The sequence below is a fragment of the Hippocampus zosterae genome, chromosome 18 (assembly GCF_025434085.1).
Source record: "Hippocampus zosterae strain Florida chromosome 18, ASM2543408v3, whole genome shotgun sequence".
Lineage (NCBI taxonomy): Eukaryota > Metazoa > Chordata > Actinopteri > Syngnathiformes > Syngnathidae > Hippocampus > Hippocampus zosterae.
Window position 1 is genome coordinate 5,681,854 of NC_067468.1, and position 21,342 is coordinate 5,703,195.

The window sequence follows — 21,342 nt, forward strand, 5'->3', positions numbered from 1 at the left end:
CAGAAGATGCTGCATGACTCCAGGGGATTGGTAAACCCTGCATCATCGTCATTTTAATTTCTCGGTGTGCAGCCCCAGATGATTGGGGAGTAATGATTGTTTTACTAAATGGGCCCTGTGATGCTCCACGTTTGCATGATCGTATGCACTCCAAGCAACATGAACAAACACGCACAAATGAGAACTTTGCGTGGATTATACTGAGGCACATGCATGTCTTATTTTGTACTTTAGCATGCGGTGATCGACTCATAGCTGGTTTACATTTACAGAGGCTATGATCAACTTTCTATCATTTATTATTATTATTATCCATCCATTGTCCGATCCGTTTTATCCTCACGAGAGTCATGTGGGGTGCTGTAGCCTATCCCAGCTGTCTTCGGGCAGTAGGCGGGACTCTGAACTGGACTCTGAACTGGTTGCCAGCCAATCGCATGGCACACAGAGACCAACAACCGCTCACCTCTCACACTCACACCTGGGGACAATTTAGAGTGTTCAGTGGGAGGAAACGGGAGGACCCGGAGAAAGCGTTTTATCGCTCTCGATCACGGTCTGGTTTGGTCGTGCAACGGTCGACGACCGGCGCTTGCTCGAGCGAGTCGTTAAAAACCGCTTCCAGAATTATCGGTCATGATGTAACGTCTTTGGACGAGATTTATGTTCAGCGCTCACTGCGGAGAGCTCATTCAATCACACAAGATGACTCTCATCCTGCTAACGAATTTTTTGAAGAACTTCCATCCGGTAGAAGATACAGATTGATACTTGGTAAAACTAGTCGCCATCGCGAAAGTTTTTTCCCTAATGCAGTCCGTCTTCTGAACAAAGATTTAAGCACAGAGTGTTTTAAGCATTTTAAGCATTGACTAGTCCAGTAATGTAATGTTTGATCCTAGCAATTTATGCATGCGTCCGCACCTGTTGAATTCTGTTATGTGTATACATATATAGCTAATAAATGATGATGATGATGATGATGAAAAGCCACGCAGACCCGGGGAGAACATGCAAACTCCACATAGGAGGCCGCAGCTGGAATTGAACCCGGTACCGCTGCACTGTGAGGTCGACGCACTCACGACTGGATCACCAGGCCGCCCTATTATTATTATTATTATTATTATTAATATTAATATTGACACGGATGTGCTAATTTACTTCTTCCTCTATCAGCGGCCAACATATTTGAATGAACAACCTATGAAAATTGTTAATGAAAGTTACGTGATCGATCAATTGGTTATGCACATGCGGGCATGAGACACGAGGGTGACCAGAAAGTTTCTTGGGAAAACGCTTGTCACACCATCCGCATCTCGCTCGCTATCCGCCCGCATGGCCTCCCACTCTGAAAAGTGATTTATCGTGGTGTCAATTGGGTCCCATGTGAACAGCCCTGAGGTTTGTGCCCCGTCTACACATCAAGTCAGGCAACCTGCACGATACACTGACCCGTAAATAACGGCTGCAGAGGACTGCCAGATGTGTGCGTATGAGTGTGTGTGTCTGTGTACAGCTTGCGTGGATGTTGACAAGCTTAATGAGTGTGTGGATCATTGCACAACAGAACAATAATTATGTTTGAAGTCGCTCACCTTTGGTTCATTTATAAACATTTACCAACATAAAAATGAGTGATGATGTCTTGAAAACGCTTGTGATTCCCCCCCCCCCCCCCACACTACAACCAACGGCACTCCTGATGATCTCTCACTCAATCAAGCTCTAGTGCAGGGGTCCCCAAACTACGGCCCGCGGTTCCAGATACGGCCCACGGGCACATTTGACCCGGCCCTCTAACCCTCCTGTTGTCCTCGGGTCAAAATGATCCGTCACTGTGTTAAAAACGCCCCCAAAAAAGCCTAAATGATAATTTTTTTAACTTGAAATTTTATGACATTTCCTAGATTGTCCCTAACTGCAGAAAAATTGAATTGTTGTTTTTATTCACATTTCCATGGAAGCTGTAAGAAAAAAGTACAGAGGTGGTCTTCGGGGCAAAATAACCCATGACACAAATAGCGTTGAAATCAAGGTCACAAAGTTATTTACACACCATCGAATGTTTCAGTGTTTTAGTTGTGTCTCAGATTAATTAGTAGAATACGTGAACAAGACGGTAGCGGACATAAACAAGACAATATAGGTGGCGTTCTCGTAGATGGCAGAACTCTTTTTTTGTGGATTTGTTTAGTTATTCCTGTTTTTTCTGTGAAGAACTCAGAGAGGGTTATTTTGTTATTATTTATTTCATTAATAGTGCTATTATTTGTTTGTTGAAAAAGTTTGGGGACCCCTGTTCTAGTGTATACAAAAAGTTACCAGGAGCATTAAAAAAAATCATTATTGATTGATAAAATCTGGTGATAGAATGATTTACCTAGAGCAGCATAAAAAGACTCAAACTGTAATTCAAGCCATCAATTTCCTACTGCTGATGCTATTGAGGCTCACGGTTCAGGGATGGTGCTGCTCTGCAAGAAAATTGGCAAGGTGTTTAAAAAAAAACAAATACCTCCCCTCTTAACTACATTGTGGGGATCAATTTATAGACTTCATCCTCAAATGTGTCGGACATAATAAGCAATTTACAATATTTGCATCCTCCTATTTGTTGAACAGAATTATCAATGGGCAGCATTTATTTTACTTGCTCGACCGTAATCACCGACTCATGACAATTTAATGGTCGGTAACACAGCGAATTGCTTCCTGCTTCTTCTATTATAACATGCCTGCTAGTCATGATAAAATGTTAACATCAAACGATCTAAAAAATGTCCACGTATCAAATGCTTACAACAACAAAATATTGATTGAAAGTTGATATTGATGAAGACCCTGTTTTTTTTGTTTGTTTATTTTGGACTTTTTTGAGGGAGAGAGAGAGAGAGAGAAGTTGCTACATTGTTTGCGGGAGCAGCTGTATTTTTTGGGTTCATTGCCTTCCAATGATGTAGCCCAAAACACATCACCCGTGAAAATGGGGGCTGGCTCTGGCAGTGCCGTAGGGTACTCAGCTCTGGAATCGACAGACATTGCTGTGATGTTCTGGAGGCCTCCCAGTCTTTCATATTATGCACCAGGGACAAACCCCTGCAGAGTGGTAGGAAAGCAAGGCTATCATCAGAGGATGCATTTAATTTCCATAAAGATTACTTTGTTTCCTAATTAATCTCCTGGCTCCATCTCCCCCGTTTTGCTCCTGTCACTTCCTCAGAATGAAACATGGCCGGCAATTTGTTTAATCAATTATTCCGGGTAGGAAGCTGGGCTTTTTTTTGTCAATCCCCCCCACCCCCCGTGAGCACATGAATTCACACGAATGACATGTTCACAGCAAAAATACAGAAAAGCACGTTGATTGTCAAGATGATGCTGTGCCCGCAAGCAAGAATCTGAAGAGCGGTGCCGGAATTTGAGGATTTGGAAAACAGGCGAGAGAAAGAGAGAGAGAAAGAGAGACTGAGAGAAAAACAGTTTGTCCTTGTTGACATGACAGCAAGCTTTTGTAAATGCTCGGCTGACGAGGCCTCTCCTTGGCCACACGCCCCAAACTCCTACAGAAAAACAGAACTACCGAGCCTCGGTGGAAGGAGATAGGCACGTTGAGATACAGAGTGGTATGAGAGAAGAATGCCAGGAAGCAAAAAGTGGATGCCAGAGGTGACAAGGGATGAAAAGTTGGTAAAACCGAAAGAAAACTTCCTTGTTCATCTGCCACAACTGTATAAATCGGCCTTTAATCCTTGAAAAAATCTCCTTGCAGCTGCACACCTGTTGGTCGTTAGGTAATTAGTGCTTTAAAAGGACTCCCAGCCCGAGGTTTCTTTGTCGGATCATTGTTGCTGTCGGCTACTGTCATGTTTGTTTGTGGCTGCTTGCTGCTGTCATGTTTGTTCTGGTCATGTCTTGGTTATTGATTGTTTTTGCTTCAGTCACGTTTTTTTTAATACTTTGGTTTATTTTTGTTTTTGTGACTTTGTTCTGGATTTAGTTATACTTCAACTACTATACTAGTAATACTTCAAGTGCACCATGCTCCTCCCTCTTGACTGCTTTTTGGGGTCCACCACCAACTCGCAAACGTGACAAGAACAACATCTGGATTGCTCGTGAATAACACAGAAGTTGTCAAAGCCGAGAAATTATTTTACATCTGGTTGATAGTTATTGCTTCGATTGATGCATTGTTGGAAAACACTTGAATAGCAAATGCAGTTCTGTGATGTTGAGTAATAAACAAACAAACAAACAAACAAAATTTGCCTTGTCCTGCACTTTTTTTTTTCTTTTTTGGGTCATAGTTTCCATCCTTACATGAAGCTTAATGGAAACTGGCTCATGCTAACAAAATTTGAAGCTGGTATTTCAAGTCAAGTCAAGTCAACTTTATTGTCAAATGTGCTACATGTGCAACATACAACACGGATGAAATTACTTTCCTCTGAACCACAGGAGAGAGAGGAGCCGCCATCAAAAGAACAGTAAACATAAAACACAACAACACAATACATAAGACACAAACAGTCGTGCAATCTCACCCAGTTTTTCTGCATACACTTTGTTGTTTGAAGCAGTTATAGATGAAAGAGGAGCGTATCAAAGAAACCTTTCACCAGCGGGTCAAAGACATCATGCTGAAAATGTGCACGTCTGCCTGCTATAAGCTAAGTTTGAAAGCAACAAGTCAAGTCAAAGACAACTTTATTGTCAAATGTGCTGTTACACATACAACACAGATGAAATTTCCTCCCTCTTAAACAGACAACAGACAACAAGAGGAGCTGCTGCGGGTGCCCCACCGCCATCAAAAGAACACTTAACATAAAATGACAAAATAATACAACACAACACAAAGAAACAAGAAGCTGTTGCTTCCATTGATGAAAAAGAGATTGGCTCACATCTCCTATCCCATGTAAATACGCTTCAATTCCAAGCCACGACTCCCAGTTCCACATACGCATCGACGCTCTGCTTTTTTTTTTCTTTTTCAATCAAGGGCTAAATTGAGTCTTTTCAATGTGGTTCAAGAACTTCTTTGAGAAACAAGGCAAATTGTCGGAAAATGTGCCACAGTGGAAACTTCACTTTTTGGAATGAGGGAGGAAGCCGAACAACCAGGAGAGAACCAACGCAAAAGATTTGAGCCACAAACCTCGGAATCAAGCGGCAGCTACTGTGCTTGCCCAGAAACAAAACCAAATAAAAAATAGTAATATAATTTTTAGTGGTGTAAAGTTGCCCCTTTGACAGAGTTGTCACTTGACTCATATATGACAAAGGCAGGCAACGGTGAATCGGTTACAAATGAAAAAACGCAACGTCCCAAATGGAAAGACAAACAGAGGTTCCCTGCAGTGGCGTTGGCCTGCCCAAAGTATTCGGGAGAAGAGAAATAGCGTGGCAGGGTGTGTTTAAATCAGAGCGCTCGATCTTGTCGTGGGACACATTTCATTAATCCCTGCAGCTGAGGCCGCGGCTTCTCTCGGCCACACATCTATCATCGAAATCCATCGGGCATGTCCTCCCATGCGCTGACAGCACGTGCAAGATGGCGGCCCGGTCCTCTTGATCAGAAGACTCACAGACTGCCTGCACTCGTTCATTTCCACTTCTATCTTAGTCATTGTCTGGAGGTTTTCTGTTCCCAGACTCCGCTCCCCCCTTATTTGTCTTTGAATTGTGTTTTCGGTTCTCTCCCAACGACCTTGGTACCTCATTTTGAGTCGTATTGAAGTTTGTTGGTTTTCTCTTCAAAGAGTGCAGACGTTCGGACGCTTCACTCTTGTCATGATCTGTGCTTGATTGGTTTTAGCTTTGTCATGTTTCCTTTGTGTCCCTTTACATGTCTTGTCTGTCTCGCTTGGTTTTTCTGTCCACCTGTTATCCAGGTGATGTCGAGACATCACTTTCATCTGCTTACCCTGCGCCTGCTTCCTGGTCTTTTAATTGTCGTGTTTCAAATTGTGAAAAGATTTAGCACCATTCGTCTGGTTTTCAGTTTCTGCTTTGTTGATTTGTTAATTAGAACTGCTCAGTATGTTATGTTATGCTTGTATTTCCTTTATAAACATCCGGTCATTATTGTGAAATGTAACAATCAGACCACTTTAGGTAATGATATGGAACGTAATATTTTGCACTGAATATAATTACCGGTACTGGTGCAATAATGTGCAAACACTGTGTAAATATGATAGCCGGTTCGTTCTGAGTTGCAGGCACAGAATTAATGGACTCCATTTATATCCAGAAGACGTAGTACATTGCTGCATCGTCTAATGGGAAAAAATATGGCTCAACAGTATTAGTATCAAGAACTGGACGTCTCCCCAAAACTGATGAATAGTAGAGACGAAAACCGGTCAGGGAGGTTGCCAAGACCCTGAAAGTAACACTTGAAGCAGCTGCAGAATTTTTTTCTGGCAAATTCTGGCTCTCTCCTTTCAAATACGAAACAATGCTCTTCCTTCTTGTTCATATGTCTGGTTGCGCTGTGACCCCATGAAAGCCTGATCTAACATAGAAAAAAAGACTGTTGCAATCTTGCGAACCCACGTCGGAAAGATGTGTTATGCTCCGATGAAACCGAGGTTGAACTTTTTGTCAATAATTGCAAAAAAGTGTGTTTGCTGCAACATCAAAAGAATGTCATACCTCCAGTTTCGTGTGATGCGAGCAGAATCATGCTTCGGGGGCTGAAATATCAGCAGTCTCAAATACCAGCCAGTGTTGGCACACGTCCATGGGTCTGCCAGAAAGCATAAAGAAATAAATAATTAAAAAACAGTTTTTGGGGGGTGAGGGGGAAAAACAATACTAGAACTTTATTAGAGGTTAATTGGAGGTGCTTCAAATCATCAGTTGTGTGATTGGCGAATTCTCAACGCAGCCACACCCCTAGCCATAAGATGGGGATGATTGTTTGTTTATTTTTATTTGACTTTTTATTCAACTAGGCTTACAAGTGTGATGCCATATTAATGGAGAAAATGATTTGAAATATTTGTGGTGTGTGTGTTTTTCTTGGCCTTTGCAGATGCATGCGCCTGTGGAAAGTGCTCTGTGTCTGTCTTTCGCAAAAATATTTAAATATTTATATAAGTTTGATTGTTACATGAACATAAGTTGATTTATTTATTCATCCTAAATACATTTTTTTTCAACAGTAGATGCACGCGATTTGTGTTCTTCATTCAACCATTACAGTGAAAACTGGAGCCATAGACTGTGTCGGATAATAAGGAATGGGCAGGTGTCTGTGGGGAATTGCGGACTCCCTAAATCAGTTGGTGGAATTCAGCATTTAGTTGCTGCCCACATTCTGAAACACTTGGCTTACACTTCAGGTTATTATTAAGATATTCATCTATCAAGGGCTATCTCAAATCACAATCACAGAAGTAACAAGGGTGGTAATAAGAAGACCAAATGAAAAAAAAGTACCTCTAATAGCCTCAGTGCAATAATGGTGCACTGGTTTGCGATAAGAGTTACACTCTAAAATACGATTACAAAATGCTTATTTCAAGACACGATGTTATCGAGTGGTGTGACTCATGTATTTGCTTTTGTCTTCTCATGCCAGGATTTTGTCGGGAACGGTTTCGGTTCGGCCAACGTGTACAGACATTTTTTGCACAATAACACCGTGGCTTGAAAGAAAAGACTTTACACCTGCATTTCCATCAGGAAAGATTTGAAGTTTGCTTCCTTGTGCTTCTAATGATGATACCGCACATCATTGCATGGCCACAATATATGTCACTATATGTGGACCTCTTTCATATGCCTGGGTCATAACTCTGCCCCCCACAAGCCCACATTGGGTCATAAAATCACTTTTGCTTCATAGGGTTGCACTTGTCTCATGCATGTAAGCCATTGCTCACCAAGGACAGTTTTCAACGTGCATAGTACACGAGCCGCATAAAAAAAAGCTCAAATGTATTTTCACCCATGGAGGCAGCAATTAATCACTAAGCTAGCGAAGTACACTTGTCGATTACAGTAGCGGATCCACAAATTTGGCACATGTAGCTGACACCTTGCCAAAATACAAATACTCCCCGCCCCCATGTCGGCAACTTTGCTGAACATTCGAGTATGCGCCACAGCTGCAGCTCGACAGAAGCTAATGCTGTTGACTCACGCTAATCTGCTGTATCTACCAAATCTCAATGCAGCGCTGCTTTCCTTTTGAACAGCTTGCTGACAGGCGCGTGTATGGAAAGAGGCCGCTTACAAAACATGATACGAATGTTGCAGTTCATGACACACGGCATGATCTATGAAAAGGGATGCACAAATAGTTTGATTGATTCTATGAAAGCGAGAGGGCCGATGTGATGAAGCAAAATAAAGTCATCAGCTTACTGTTTGAGTTGCGAGTCCACAGTGTGTTCTAAATGTTCGCACAACTCCTGAGTCCCCCCCCCCCACCCAACCCCCGACACACACACACTGATACCGTTCAATAAATCACATCTTTTGGCGTATAACGAAGCAGACACAACCTGCCGGCCCCATTTTTTTCTTTGTGTACTCAACCCTTTTAAATCGGATCCCAGATGACTCATGAACATCTTTTTATGATTTATTTCTTTTTGTTAGGAATTGAATTTGTATGACTGACATCAATAGCAATCATGAGAGTATTTTAGCAATGCATTTCTGTTTTTACACGAAAAGATATTTCAAAGCTTCAAATACAGCTTACTGTGACTTTATTTATATCAACACCTTCTCTTCTGGATTTTTAGAACATCTTCGTGATCATTAGCACAGGAATTCTCATGCTAAATTTGCAGAAATTATCTATTTAAGTTCCTGTGAGTTCACGTTTTCCAAAAGGAAGCATTCACGGCGCAGTAGTGCGAATTTTCTAATTAGACTTATCTTCATTTAAATTTGTGCTCAGTGAAACCCTTGCATGGGTTGTGCACACATACAAAGTATGTGTGACTTTTGAGCAAAAAGTCAAAGCTCATTTGGAGAACGATGTTGCCTTGATGAACAACTGCATTATATAAAATATGCAAAGTGTTTGTGCTTGAACGATTTTCTGAGCACCACTCTTGATAGTTAATCAAGTGCACTGCGTTTATTAAATGTAATTAGATGAGTTTAGAAACGAATCTGTCATTTACAATGGTTGAGTGTGTTTTCATTGATTTAATCAAGAAAATACATGCTTGCGAGAGACCAAAGCAGAGTTCATTTGCAGCCATTTGAACCTCTGCAAATCTAATCCCTTCTTTCCTGCATGGTTAAATCTGTTAATTTTCCAAACTCAGTCTGCCGATGTGGCTTTGTCTGCTCAGCTCACACCCACCTACGGGTCAGAAAAGGTGAAAGTTGACTTTAAACTCTTCCTGACTCACTCTTTTCCACCACGTAATCCCTGACCGTCTGTGGCCTGATTCCTTGTGAGCGGCAGATGTGAAGCTCCTCTCCGGCAGGCCCGACACGGTCGCTGACTCCATCTGTCTCCCAACTCGTCTGCTCACAGTATCGCACTGTAAGAGGGCCTCTGGTTTTAGTGACCTTGAGCCAATCAAAGGATTACTCTCCACAGTGAGCCCTTGGTATGGGCCCCATGCAGAGGAATAATTCAGGGTGCAATGGAAGCGTGAGTGTCATTCCATGCGCATGTGCTTATCAAATACACACAAAAGATAAAAAGGACATTAATTGATGCAAAAAGGTGCAACTGAGAATATAGACCAAGCCAATTTAGGACTGATGCTAACGTCAGCAAACATCCAACGCTAGCAGCAGCGGGAATTAAAAAGCTAAACAAAACAAAAACTCTTCAAACACAAATCGTAAATCACTTAACAGCGTCCCACACTTTAATTGTTTCATACCCCGTTAGTTGTTCCGGTCCCTCTCTCTCTTCATGGTCACGGTGAGGGCCAGGCAGAAACTGTTGGCAGGTCAGATGAGGCCCCCGGGTTGTGGTATGACCGCATCTGGTCAAGACGGCCAAATGCTGGCAGGAACGCGGATGCTTGTTCGGTGAGATCCATCCCACTAGTGGTCATTTAACAAAAGCCGGTCTCCCCTTACTGCCTCACTCCATAAGACTGATCCATCCCTAAAATGAGTTCATCTCACCACGGCAAGAAATATTCAGCTGTATAAATGTTTATAATTCTTCAACCTTGGTGTTTTTTGATCACGGACACTTTTGGAACTGTGTGTGTGTGTGGAGGTGGGGGCAGCAAGAGTTGGTGGGAAATAATATCCTTTCTTCTCCACATTGACACACATGGAGTAGTCAAATATACAATATGTTATTACTTATTCCACACTATAAGGCGCACCTTCAATGAATGACCAATTTCGAAACAATTTCCACACATAAGGCGCACCGTATTATAAGGCGCACTGTCGGCTTTTGAGAAAATTGAATGCATTTAGGTGCGCTTTATTGTGCGGGAAATCTTGTGTCAGTAAAGAAAAAAAGGTCCTTTTAATCTTTTGAATCAACACAAATCACATAAAGGTTCAAATATTTTTTTCCCACCCTTTTTCTGTCACTCCGCCCCAACCAATGTATCATTATCTGCCTCACCCATCTCATACAGGGCCAGTACGAAAAGACCACCATGCCCTTTCAGATAGGATGATCAAATCCCCAGAGGAGATGCTTGAGTAAATGACCGTGGGAAATGGATGGACTTCAGAACACTGCAGAGATACAAGGTCCACGTGCTGGCAGATTCTTACTGTCTAAATCCCTTGGTCTCCAGCCTGGTGTTTACCCCTGGCAACATATCGCTCCAGATCTGAAATCCCAACCAATCATCAAAACCCCATTATATACTCTAATCCCCAGCCGTACACACTCTACCCTCCACTTTCACAGAGACATTATGGCAACTCGGAATAATTTGATTTCCACCGAGCCCAATGCAAATATCCTTTTGTATTTAGTCATATTTGGGAGTATGCCTTCTGTCTCCTTCCATTGTTTTCTTGGGTCTCGTGGTTACATGTCGCTTTCAAAGACAGACGGGCTTAGTTTTGCTTGTTTGCATTGCTTTGCAAGAACAATAGGACGCCACGTGCAGCACCAGATGCTCCGCGCACGTGGGTGGGAGCAAAGTACGGACAGGCAAACATTTTGATGAAAGCATGATAATCTTGAAGGTGAAAGTTATTGTGTTGTTGACGGGGTGGATAAGAATAGCAGGAGGGAGGAAGCAGTGCTGTTAGAAAGCACGCTTGATGTCAGCCTGACTTTTTTTTTTTTTTGCAGACATCTAAATGGATATTGGAACGAAGATGAAATACACAAGAAGCAGTGACTTGCCGAGGCTGTAAGTAAGCCGGCACATGAAAGGCTGTAGAAACTATTTGGTCAGCATGCAGTGGCAATGTCATAAGCAATGGGAAGTTTGAATTAAGGACAGCCAAATTTAAGTAATAGAAGCAAAACAGAAATAGAATAAATATCTAGATATGCGCATAGTTTTATCATAAAATGGCTTAAGGATAAGCGAGAAGGCTGCTAAGTCAGATTTGATTTTTACAGTTAGGATATGTTCTATACTAAAGGCTCAGTTTCCTAGTCCGACATATGAGGAAATCAAGATAAGTAGCCAACAAAGAAATTACTCTTGAGGAGAGATTCTTGCTACATGCCGGAGAATTTTTATGGTCGCAGGGGCTCAAGATGTGAATGTGTATGCGGGAGAATAAATGTGCCTCCTGACTTAGATATCTTCAGCCGTCTGTGCTAGAGCAAGGATTTAAGGCTCTTTGAGTAGAGATGACCCCGGGGGAGGCTGCATGTGCATGAGCAAATAACTAAAGTAGGAGGACTAACTTTTCAAAGACAAACACCGTCTGGATCACAGACTTTTTATTGTCATTTAAATATGTTGCAGATGCTACACCTTCGACCGACCAACACAAGGAGAGTGGACCATAAATCTATGTTAATTCACAGGATTGTTATTCTTTTAAAAGTTCATAAACTGCTTTTCTGTCCTGACTTAATGTGTTTCACTTGTTTCTGTGCCGGTGTTGGTAGCAAATTCTACTCGAAAGTTTAAAAAAATAAATAAAATCAGGTAAAGCATACCACAACAGAGGCACTTTATCAGAAGCACTTTAACACTTAGCAGGTATTAATGTATAAATGAAGCTGCAGAAAGCAAGTGGTATGTTTTGACTCCTTCAGATGACACTCTTGGTTTTAAGATACAGTGGAAATGTAGTACATTCCCAATGCATTAGAATTGATCTTTAAACCAATAGCAACATCTTGAGGAGTCAAAAAAATATCACAAGTGCTTCATGAAGCTTCATTTTCCCACGATAAGCCACAAACAGATGTAAGCTGCGCACCCAAGACACACGCGTTTTAATGGAGACAAAAGATTGCTGGAAATTGATTCATACATAATTTTACAAGCTTCTACACTCTTTTAAATGCAGGTCGGTGCTTTTCATAACATTTAGACAAGCAGAGAAACCTTTAAAGCCCCTAAAAGCAGGTCACTGGATTTTTTTAATATTGTATATCATAAAAGTGTTTTTGCAACAGGGTATGTATACTTTTTACATCCATTGTATTTATACTACATGGTAATATTGCAGCAAATACATTGTTTTTTAATTTTTTTAATGACATTCCCGTCACTGAATGTGCTTTCTGTTAACTTTTTTCTAAATGATTATTTTTGCATCCATTTTGAGCCAGGAGTCAATTATGGGCTCCCCCCAATCAATATTTGTTGTGACTGTAAAATAAATTCCCAAAACAGTGAGCATAAATTTGCAATGGAGTAGCCTCATAATGAGCTTATGTTTCTAAATTGCTCAATAGAGCTGAGGAAAATCAGAACAGGCTGTGCAGTGATTTGTAAACTATTCAAGGATTTAGTATGGAGTATTGAATACTGTGCAGGCAAAATGGATTCCGCAATAAACATTCAGGACACGTGCAGCTGTATATCGCTCCTTTAAGTGATTCAAAGCTCCCCATCTTCCTGCAGGACTTTCCACTTATATAGGATCAGCGGTCCTACACAGGCATAGACAAGATCAACTTGTAATCTAATGCCTCTGATAGAAATCTCAAAGTTGTATTTTTTTTCTGCTCCCACAGTAGCTATTCATTATCTTGCATGCTTATTCAGATGCAATGGCCGATGAAAATCCGGTAAATTCAAGTACGGTAACTACACTCTCCTCTAAAAGTATGGTAAGAGTAAAGCCAGTTGATTTATTTTTACTGTATTACTGAAAACATCTCATTAGCTGATTATGGGGGAGGTGATCAACATTTCAGAGGCTAAAAATAATAAATTAATATTTCGTTAGCTATAAATGCATTAAGCCTATGACCCTTTGACATCACCAACATTGCGCGATCGGCTTTTGAGAGAATCTTCTGGGCTCATGGCCTGTTCATTTTTGCAGTAATTCCTGTCAGTCTTCTCATAAGCAGGTAAAATGCATGTTTGATAAGGTGGAAGTCTGCAGACTGACTAAGCTCATGCAAACCCCCCCCCCCAAAAAAAAACAACTTTTTTGTGGGGAGTTATGCTTTGGGTGAGTCGTCATATCACAAAAATAGGAACAAAAAGAGTGAATAAATGAAAATGTGTGTATGGTTTTTCTGAGTGATTTGTGTGTTTGTGCGTGCGTGCGTGCGTGCGTGTGTGTGTGTGTGTGTGTGTGAGAGAGAGAGAGAGAGTAAAGGACCCAGTGAGGCCTGCTGGCACGTTGCCCATACAGGATCTTCTTAGACCACCCTCTTCAAGTCTCCTTGGGGGGGCTTTATGGAAACAACAGCTGTGCCAATGCTATTTCTGATTTAACTCACTTAGCTGTGGTCTTCTTATTACAGGCACAGAACAAACACTCTTGGTCGCTCTCTGTGCTTCCCTCATTCTCGTCAGTTCCCTAACGTGATTGTAAAGTTACAAAATGTAATTGTGGTAGAGGAGAATTGCGCTACAAATCTCATCGAATTCCCCACCAGGAAACAAATCTGCCAGTATCCTTGCAGCAAAGCTCCTCTGGCCAGTCTTTGTACCACTGGAAGCACTGCACACATAATACGACACACACCCCAGAGGGCACTCTTATATAATTAGGCACAAACCAATTATTCAAGCAATCAGTCTCAGTTTGATGGTGTGTCAACACCACTTGTCAATTCCATTTCCCAAACTGTTCTTGAGCCGCATCTAATTTTTTCCATTCATAAAAAGTTTGCACTCTCTCCGCAATTTAAATCACACGAGTCTTGGCAGTCAAGTGCGAAGAAACTGTTGAGAGAGGTTAGGAGTCGGGTGGTGAAAATGTATTCAAACATTTTTAAAAAAAGGGAATTTAAATGAAGCATGTCTCATTACACATAAGCGGCCCTTTTAAATGTCCACAAAGGGCTTCTTAAATGCAAATGGCCGTGTCATCACAACAGGTGAAATTGCAGAGCAATTTAAAGCCAAGGCAGAAATGATCAAAAGACAGGCAAAATGTATTTGAGAAGATGAATGTTTAATTGTATGTCACACATTAATCAACTTCTGTTGTTTAGGTTCATTTAAATGAATATTCGTTATAGTTTCCTGTGCCGTCATTCTCACTGAGATTCGTGATTTTATGCTGTTGAATTATTTTGAAAGAAAATATTCACTCTAGAAAAATGCCACCTGCGGCTATGAAAACATTTCTAATTTTGGACATTTGGACATAAAAGATTTGCTGAGTTTAGAAAGTGTCAGAACTATTGCATCTAATTGTATAGTTCTTTTCTTCTTTGTTTGCCATCAGTGTTCCTTGTGTGTAACCAATTAGCTCCCTCAACCCTTTGTGTCTTGTCAAGGTGTTTCTCGTCGTCTCGTCACTGAGCTTCGATTGGTTCCCTGAGTCCCCTCTTTTTTGAGTATGTGAGCATATGTGTGCTCCTGTCATGTTTTGTTTCCTGTTATAGTTTGGTTTGATACTTGTGATTTCCAGGCATTTTTTTTTTTAGTATTTCGACTTAGTGGATTTTTCCATTGTACTCCGGTGTGTATTTTTGTGTGTTAAATACATCTTGGTCAATCCACCCTGCTCCTCCCTGCTTTTTGGGGTCCTACAACTACCATCACAACGTGACACAATTTATGATATTACGCTCGGGGTTATCTTTAAAACGTGCCAATTCATCAGGGTACAATTTGTGTGTGTGTGTGTGTGTGTGTGTGCATATATACAATATATCATTTATATTATTAATGAGAAAATGAAGCTTCATGAAAGACTTGTGATATTTTTTTACTGCTCTCGAAGGTATGTTTGGTGTCAAGGTAAAGGCTCCTGCACTGAATCTTTAAACCAAAAGTATCATCAAGAGGAGTAAAAAAATAACCACGTTTCACGAAGCTTCATTTGTCCATAACTAGTACTATCCTCTCTCTCTCTCTCTCTAATAAATGTCCCCAGTGTGGGACAAATAAAGGATATCTTATCTCTCTCTTTAACATATATACATATATATATATATATATATATATATATATATATATATATATATATATATATATAAAAATCCTCATCTCACTCCTCGGGTGGTGTCCGTCCCTCATTCAGCTCGGGTCCTCTACCAGAGGCCAGGAAGCTTGAGGGTTCTGCGCAGTATCCTTGCTTTTCCCAGCACTGCACATTTCTGGACTGAGATGTCGTTCTCGGGATCTGTTGCAACCACTCATCTAGTTTGGGGGTCACTGCCCCGAGTGCTCCGACCACCACAGGCACGACTGTCACCTTTACCTTCCAGGCTCTTTCCAGCTCCTCTCTGAGCCCTTGGTATTTCTCGAGTTTCTCATGTTCCTTCTTCCTGATGTTTCCATCACTTGGGACCGCTACATCCACTACAACGGCTTTCCTCTGCCCTTTATCTATGATCACGATATCTGGTTGGTTCGCCATTACCATCCTGTCAGTCTGGATCTGGAAGTCCCACAGGATCTTCGCTCTGTCATTCTCCACCACCTTCGGAGGTGTTTCCCATTTTGACCTTGGGGTTTCCAGTCCATACTCCGCACAGATGTTTCGGTAGACTATGCCAGCCACCTGGTTATGGCGTTCCATGTAGGCTTTCCCTGCCAGCATCTTACACCCTGCAGTTATGTGTTGGATTGTCTCAGGTGCCTCTTTGCACAACCTACACCTTGGGTCTTGTCTGGTGTGGTATATCTGGGCCTCAATGGCTCTGGTGATCAGGGCCTGCTCCTGAGCAGCCAGGATGAGTGCCTCTGTGCTGTCCTTCAGGCCAGCCCTCTGTAGCCACTGATAGGACTTCTTGAGATCAGCCACTTCAGCTATGGTCCGGTGGTACATCCCGTGTAGGGGCTTGTCCTCCCATGATGGTCCCTCTTCCAGCGCCTCATCTTCTGTTCCCCATTGTCTGAGTCATTCTCTGAGTATGTCATCCGTTGGAGCCTTCTCCTTGATGTATTCATGGTGCTTGGATGTTTCATCCTGGACAGTGGCTCTCACACTCACTAGTCCCCCGACCTCCTTCCTTTCGGCTTGCGTACAGTCTCAGGGTGCTGGATTTGGGATGGAACCCTCCATGCATGGTTAGGAGCTTTCGGGTCTTAACGTCTGTGGTCTGAATCTCTTCCTTTGGCCACCTTATTATTCCTGCAGGGTATCTGATTACTGGCAGGGCTTAGCTGTTTATTGCCCGGGTCTTATTCTTGCCATTGAGCTGGCTTCTTAGGACTTGCCTCACTCGCTGGCGGTATTTGGCCGTAGCCGCTTTCCTTGTTGCCAGTTCGAGGTTGCCATTGGCTTGTGGTATACCAAGGTACTTGTAGCTGTCCTCAATGTCTGCTATTGTTCCTTCAGGGAGTGAGACCCCTTCAGTGCGGACTACCTTTCCTCTCTTAGTCACCATCCGACTACAGTGACGTGTTTTCATGTTTGCGTGAAGCCTTTCGAGAAAACCGTACTGTGCCGCAACTTATACACGCTTTTTATGCTCGCGGACAACTTGATGGAGAAGGAGTGCGCGAATTTTCACATGCTCTCTCACAGCTGCTCAATTCAGCCCTCCAACAGTCGCCTAATGTGGTATCTAATGCTCAGATAGCTCTTAGAGATCAGTTCATGGAGGGACTGCGAGACTCCACCTTGAGGCGTGAACTGCGTAGGCTGCTGAGAGAGAGACCGGAAAGTAGTCTATTCGATGTGAGAAGGGAGGCAATGATGTGGGCCCTTGAAGACCAACCACCTCACACTAGCGTTGCACAGAACAGAAACCTGGTTAGTGACCACCAGGATAGGACTTTAGCGAAGAGAGACACAACCACTGAAGTCCAAACTGACTTATCCGTGACCCTGCAGGAAGTAGTTAAAATAATTGCCCAACAGGGAAAGGCTATTAGTAAATTGACAAATCCCGTCCGAGGACTCACCATGACCAATAGCAGACCGAAGGTTCAACCCAAATATACGAGTGACGGCCAACCAATTTGTCTGCGATGTGAAGGTGTTGGACATATTGCTAGGCAATGCCCGGTGACACGCAAACCCTCAACATCCGACTGTGCCCAGCCCGCCAGTCCAGAGAAACGGGAATCCTCTACTGCACGACTGTCCGTGTTTTATGTTATGTGTTGCGTTTATTATTTTACTTTGTTAACTGTTTTGTAAAGCGCTTTGTTACAGCTGCCGCTGTTGTGAAAGCGCTATATAAATCAGCATGTATTGTATTGTATTGTATTGTACTGTTGTGAGCCGGGCAGTGAGGGGTTGGAGTGAAGGTTCAGGTAATTTGTTGACGAGAGAACATTTTATAGAGAGGGCTGTAGGCAAATGCCCTGAAGTAGACATACAGATTGGTGGAGTCCCCTTGCGATGCATACTTGACTCTGGAAGCAATGTAAGCACCCTCACAGAAAGTTTTTTCAGAAACTGTCTTAATGGAGGAGATGAAGATATGCACTTTACTGCTAAATGGCTTAAACTAACCGCAGCAAATAACTTGCCTCTACCCTATTTAGGTTATGTTGAGTTGGACGTGCAGGCAATGGGAGTCAGGATCCCCGAGTGTGGATTCCTAGTTATCCAAGATAACACAGATGAGGCTGGCAAATCTTTTCAGGGAATTATTGGAATGAACATTGCCAAGCAATGTCAACAATTGGCATTGGCACAGTTCGACACCACTTTAGGTGGTGAATTGGATTTTGCCTGGAAAGAGGCCTTTCAGCGCATGCAAGAAACAGAGTTGGTAGAGAAGGTTTCAGCTGCTCGTGTCATAGGAACAAGCAAAGTTAGAGTACCGTCTTTTTCCGTCGCAACAGTGTGCGCACGGGGCCTAAAGAGGTCGTCCAATGATGCTGTAAGCATGCTGCTTGAACCTGGAAATAGCCAATTACCAGGAGGATTGATTGTGGTACCAACAGTAGTCCCTTCCCACAGCAATGTTTTCCCAGTCCAATTTGTCAACTTGCCTCCAGAGGACATCTGGTTAGCTCCAAGAACACGGCTAGGTATTCTAAGTCGGTGTCAGTGTAGGGAAGGCGATACCTTAGAAGTAAATTTTCGACAGATTTCGGCCAACCACGAGGAAGTCACAATTAGTCGGAAAAGTGTTCCAAAGTCAAACTGTGACGTACAGGGCTTACTAGACCGGTTGGACATAGGTGGTACAACGACCCAACAGGCAGAGTTTAGGGGGCTCCTGACAAAGTATGCGGATGTCTTTGCTCTACAAGACGAGGACTTGGGATTTACTGACAGGGTTAAACATGAAATCCCGTGGTTGATGAAATCCCAGTAAACCAAGCATACTGTCGCATCCCACCTAATCAGTATCAGGAAGTCAAAGAACATATATCAGAGTTGTTGAGGAAAGGTGTTATTCAAGAGAGTTCAAGTTCCTATGCTTCACCAGTCGTCTTGGTCCGAAAATCAGATGGCAGTTTCAGACTTTGCGTTGATTATAGGAGGCTCAACTCGAAAACGAGGCGGGATGCTTTTCCGCTCCCCCGTATCGATGAAAGCCTGGATGCTCTAAGTGGCGCCAAGTTCTTTTCCACACTTGATCTCGCCAGTGGGCACCATCAGGTGGCAGTACATGAGAAGGATAAACACAAAACGGCATTTACCACACCTTTTGGTCTTTATGAGTACCTTAGAATGCCTTTTGGGTTGTGTAATGCGCCCGCCACTTTTCAGCGACTAATGCAGACTACAATGAGTGACTTCGCGTTTCAGATCGTACTGGTCTATTTGGATGACCTACTGGTCTTCTCACCAACCTTCCATGACCATCTCGTGAGACTAGAGACAGTTCTGAAGCGATTGAGGGACACAGGCCTTAAGGTAAAGATTGAGAAATGTCACTTCCTAAAAACAGAAGTGAAGTTTCTGGGCTATCAGGTGTTTGCAGAAGGCATAAAAACAGACCCAGATAAAATAAGTGCAGTGAAACGGTGGCCTATTCCCACTACAGTAAAGGAACTTAGGTCTTTCTTAGGCTTTTGTAGCTATTATAGGAGATTTGTGGAAGGCTTCTCTAAGATCGCCGGACCACTTCATGACGTTGTTAGCACCTGTGCAGCAGAAAATAGTCGGGCCAGGGCTAGCCAGTTGGTGTCCGCTTGGACACCTCAGTGTCAACAGGCTTTTGAAGCGTTAAAAAACCGGCTCACAAGTGCACCCACACTAGGTTACGCAGACTTCACTTCACCTTTCATACTCGAGACAGATGCCAGCAATTTAGGTTTGGGTGCAGTCCTTTATCAAAAACAAGCGGGTCAGAAGAAGGTGATAGCTTTTGCAAGTCGTAGACTTAGGGGTGCTGAGAAGAATGATCAGAACTATAGCAGCATGAAGCTTGAACTCCTAGCACTAAAGTGGGCAGTGACTGAAAGGTTTAGGAGTTATCTGCTCGGGTCCAAGTTTACAGTCCTCACAGATAATAACCCTCTGTGTCACCTTCAGACTGCTGACTTAGGAGCAACTCAACAGCGCTGGGTGGCTCAGTTAGCAATATTTGATTTTGATGTAAAGTATCGTCCTGGCAGATGTAATACTGTAGCTGATGCCCTAATTCAAAAATTCAGTGAAGATCTCAGTCTTTCATCTTAATGCTGAACAATTCTTCATTGTTCAGTCGGGAATAAAGCCCACCTAAAAATTATTTTGTGTCCAGTCCAGTCTTTCCAAAGACCCGGCTACATATATATATATATATATATATATATATATATATATATATATATATATGCACTCACAGATAACTTCAGACCGTCTCTGATCACCTTGGAGCTGACTGACGCAGAGTAAACAAAGCTTAACATTCTGAAAAAATGTGCTTAATAGAGCTCGACTGAGTGATTTAGTTTCAAAAGATTCTTGGCTTTTGTTCAAACCATTTAACGCTGACAGTGACTCTTTGCAAGAAAACATTGACAGCTGGCCAGTAAAGCAGTGTTTTTTTTTAGAGGTGAAAGAAAAACGTCTTGCTATCAATGTGTGATTCTCCGCAGCTTAGTACTGACAAATGTAACCGAAGAAAAAAATTGCCAAAATGTTCTGCATTGGCCGAGGCCAACAATCAGCGAACAGTCCAATTTAAGAGAACTGTTTGCATAAAAAAAATAAAAATTTAAAATCTAGCAACAAGGTTGATGACGCTGCTGCAGAATGCATGAATGACTAAAGCAAAATCAACAAAAAAGATGATGAAGAATTTATATCTATATGTGAGTGTTACCTTCTTTAAAAAAATCATTATTCCTGTCAAGTGGTAAGCCGATTCACAAATTCCTCTTAAGGTCGTGACACTCCAGGTGTCAGCAGAGATGTTCTTGACTTCATCTGATCGTCTTCTCCCTGCATGACTGTGATGAACGTGCTTCCTGTCAACAACCGTTCCTTGTTAAATATACATATATGCAGCTTACACACTCAAAGATGAATCATGAGCATGGTATATTACAAGCGATAGACTCCAATGATGACGCTTCCAAAATATCTGTAAGCCATTTCAAGTTCACGTCTGGCTCGGAAGTGATTTACCCCAAAGATAGAACGCTTTGAAAATGATCTGAACGTTCTCATCTCAGCATTCCCAAAACACACCTGCCGAGCGTATCCCATGAAATGCGGCAAATGTCAATCAAATTAAATTGAGTGGATTAATAAACTGTCTGCCTCACTTTTTTATTTATTTTTTGTAATTGAAACGATCAAACATTTTTTGACAAGCCACATCAGAGTGTCATGGCTGCTGCGTATAGACTCGGCTTGTTGTCAACACGGCCAAATCTCAAATTCTGCAAGTGTCAGGTGGGTCAGCAA

At 42.3% G+C, this 21,342-nt stretch overlaps 1 protein-coding gene across 2 annotated transcripts in view; it reads right to left on the reverse strand.

The window, feature by feature from the left end:
- prkab1a (protein kinase, AMP-activated, beta 1 non-catalytic subunit, a) overlaps positions 1 to 21,342 on the reverse strand; it is a 306,897-nt gene that overhangs the window by 250,912 nt on the left and 34,643 nt on the right. Inside the window, exon 9 of one of the 2 annotated variants that reach the window (XM_052050320.1) lies at positions 13,394 to 13,403. The exons of the other annotated variant lie outside the window; for it this stretch is intronic. The gene's annotated coding sequence lies outside the window, so the exon portion shown is untranslated. Of the gene's footprint in view, positions 1 to 13,393; positions 13,404 to 21,342 lie in introns of those variants that run through there. 2 annotated transcript variants of the gene reach the window in all.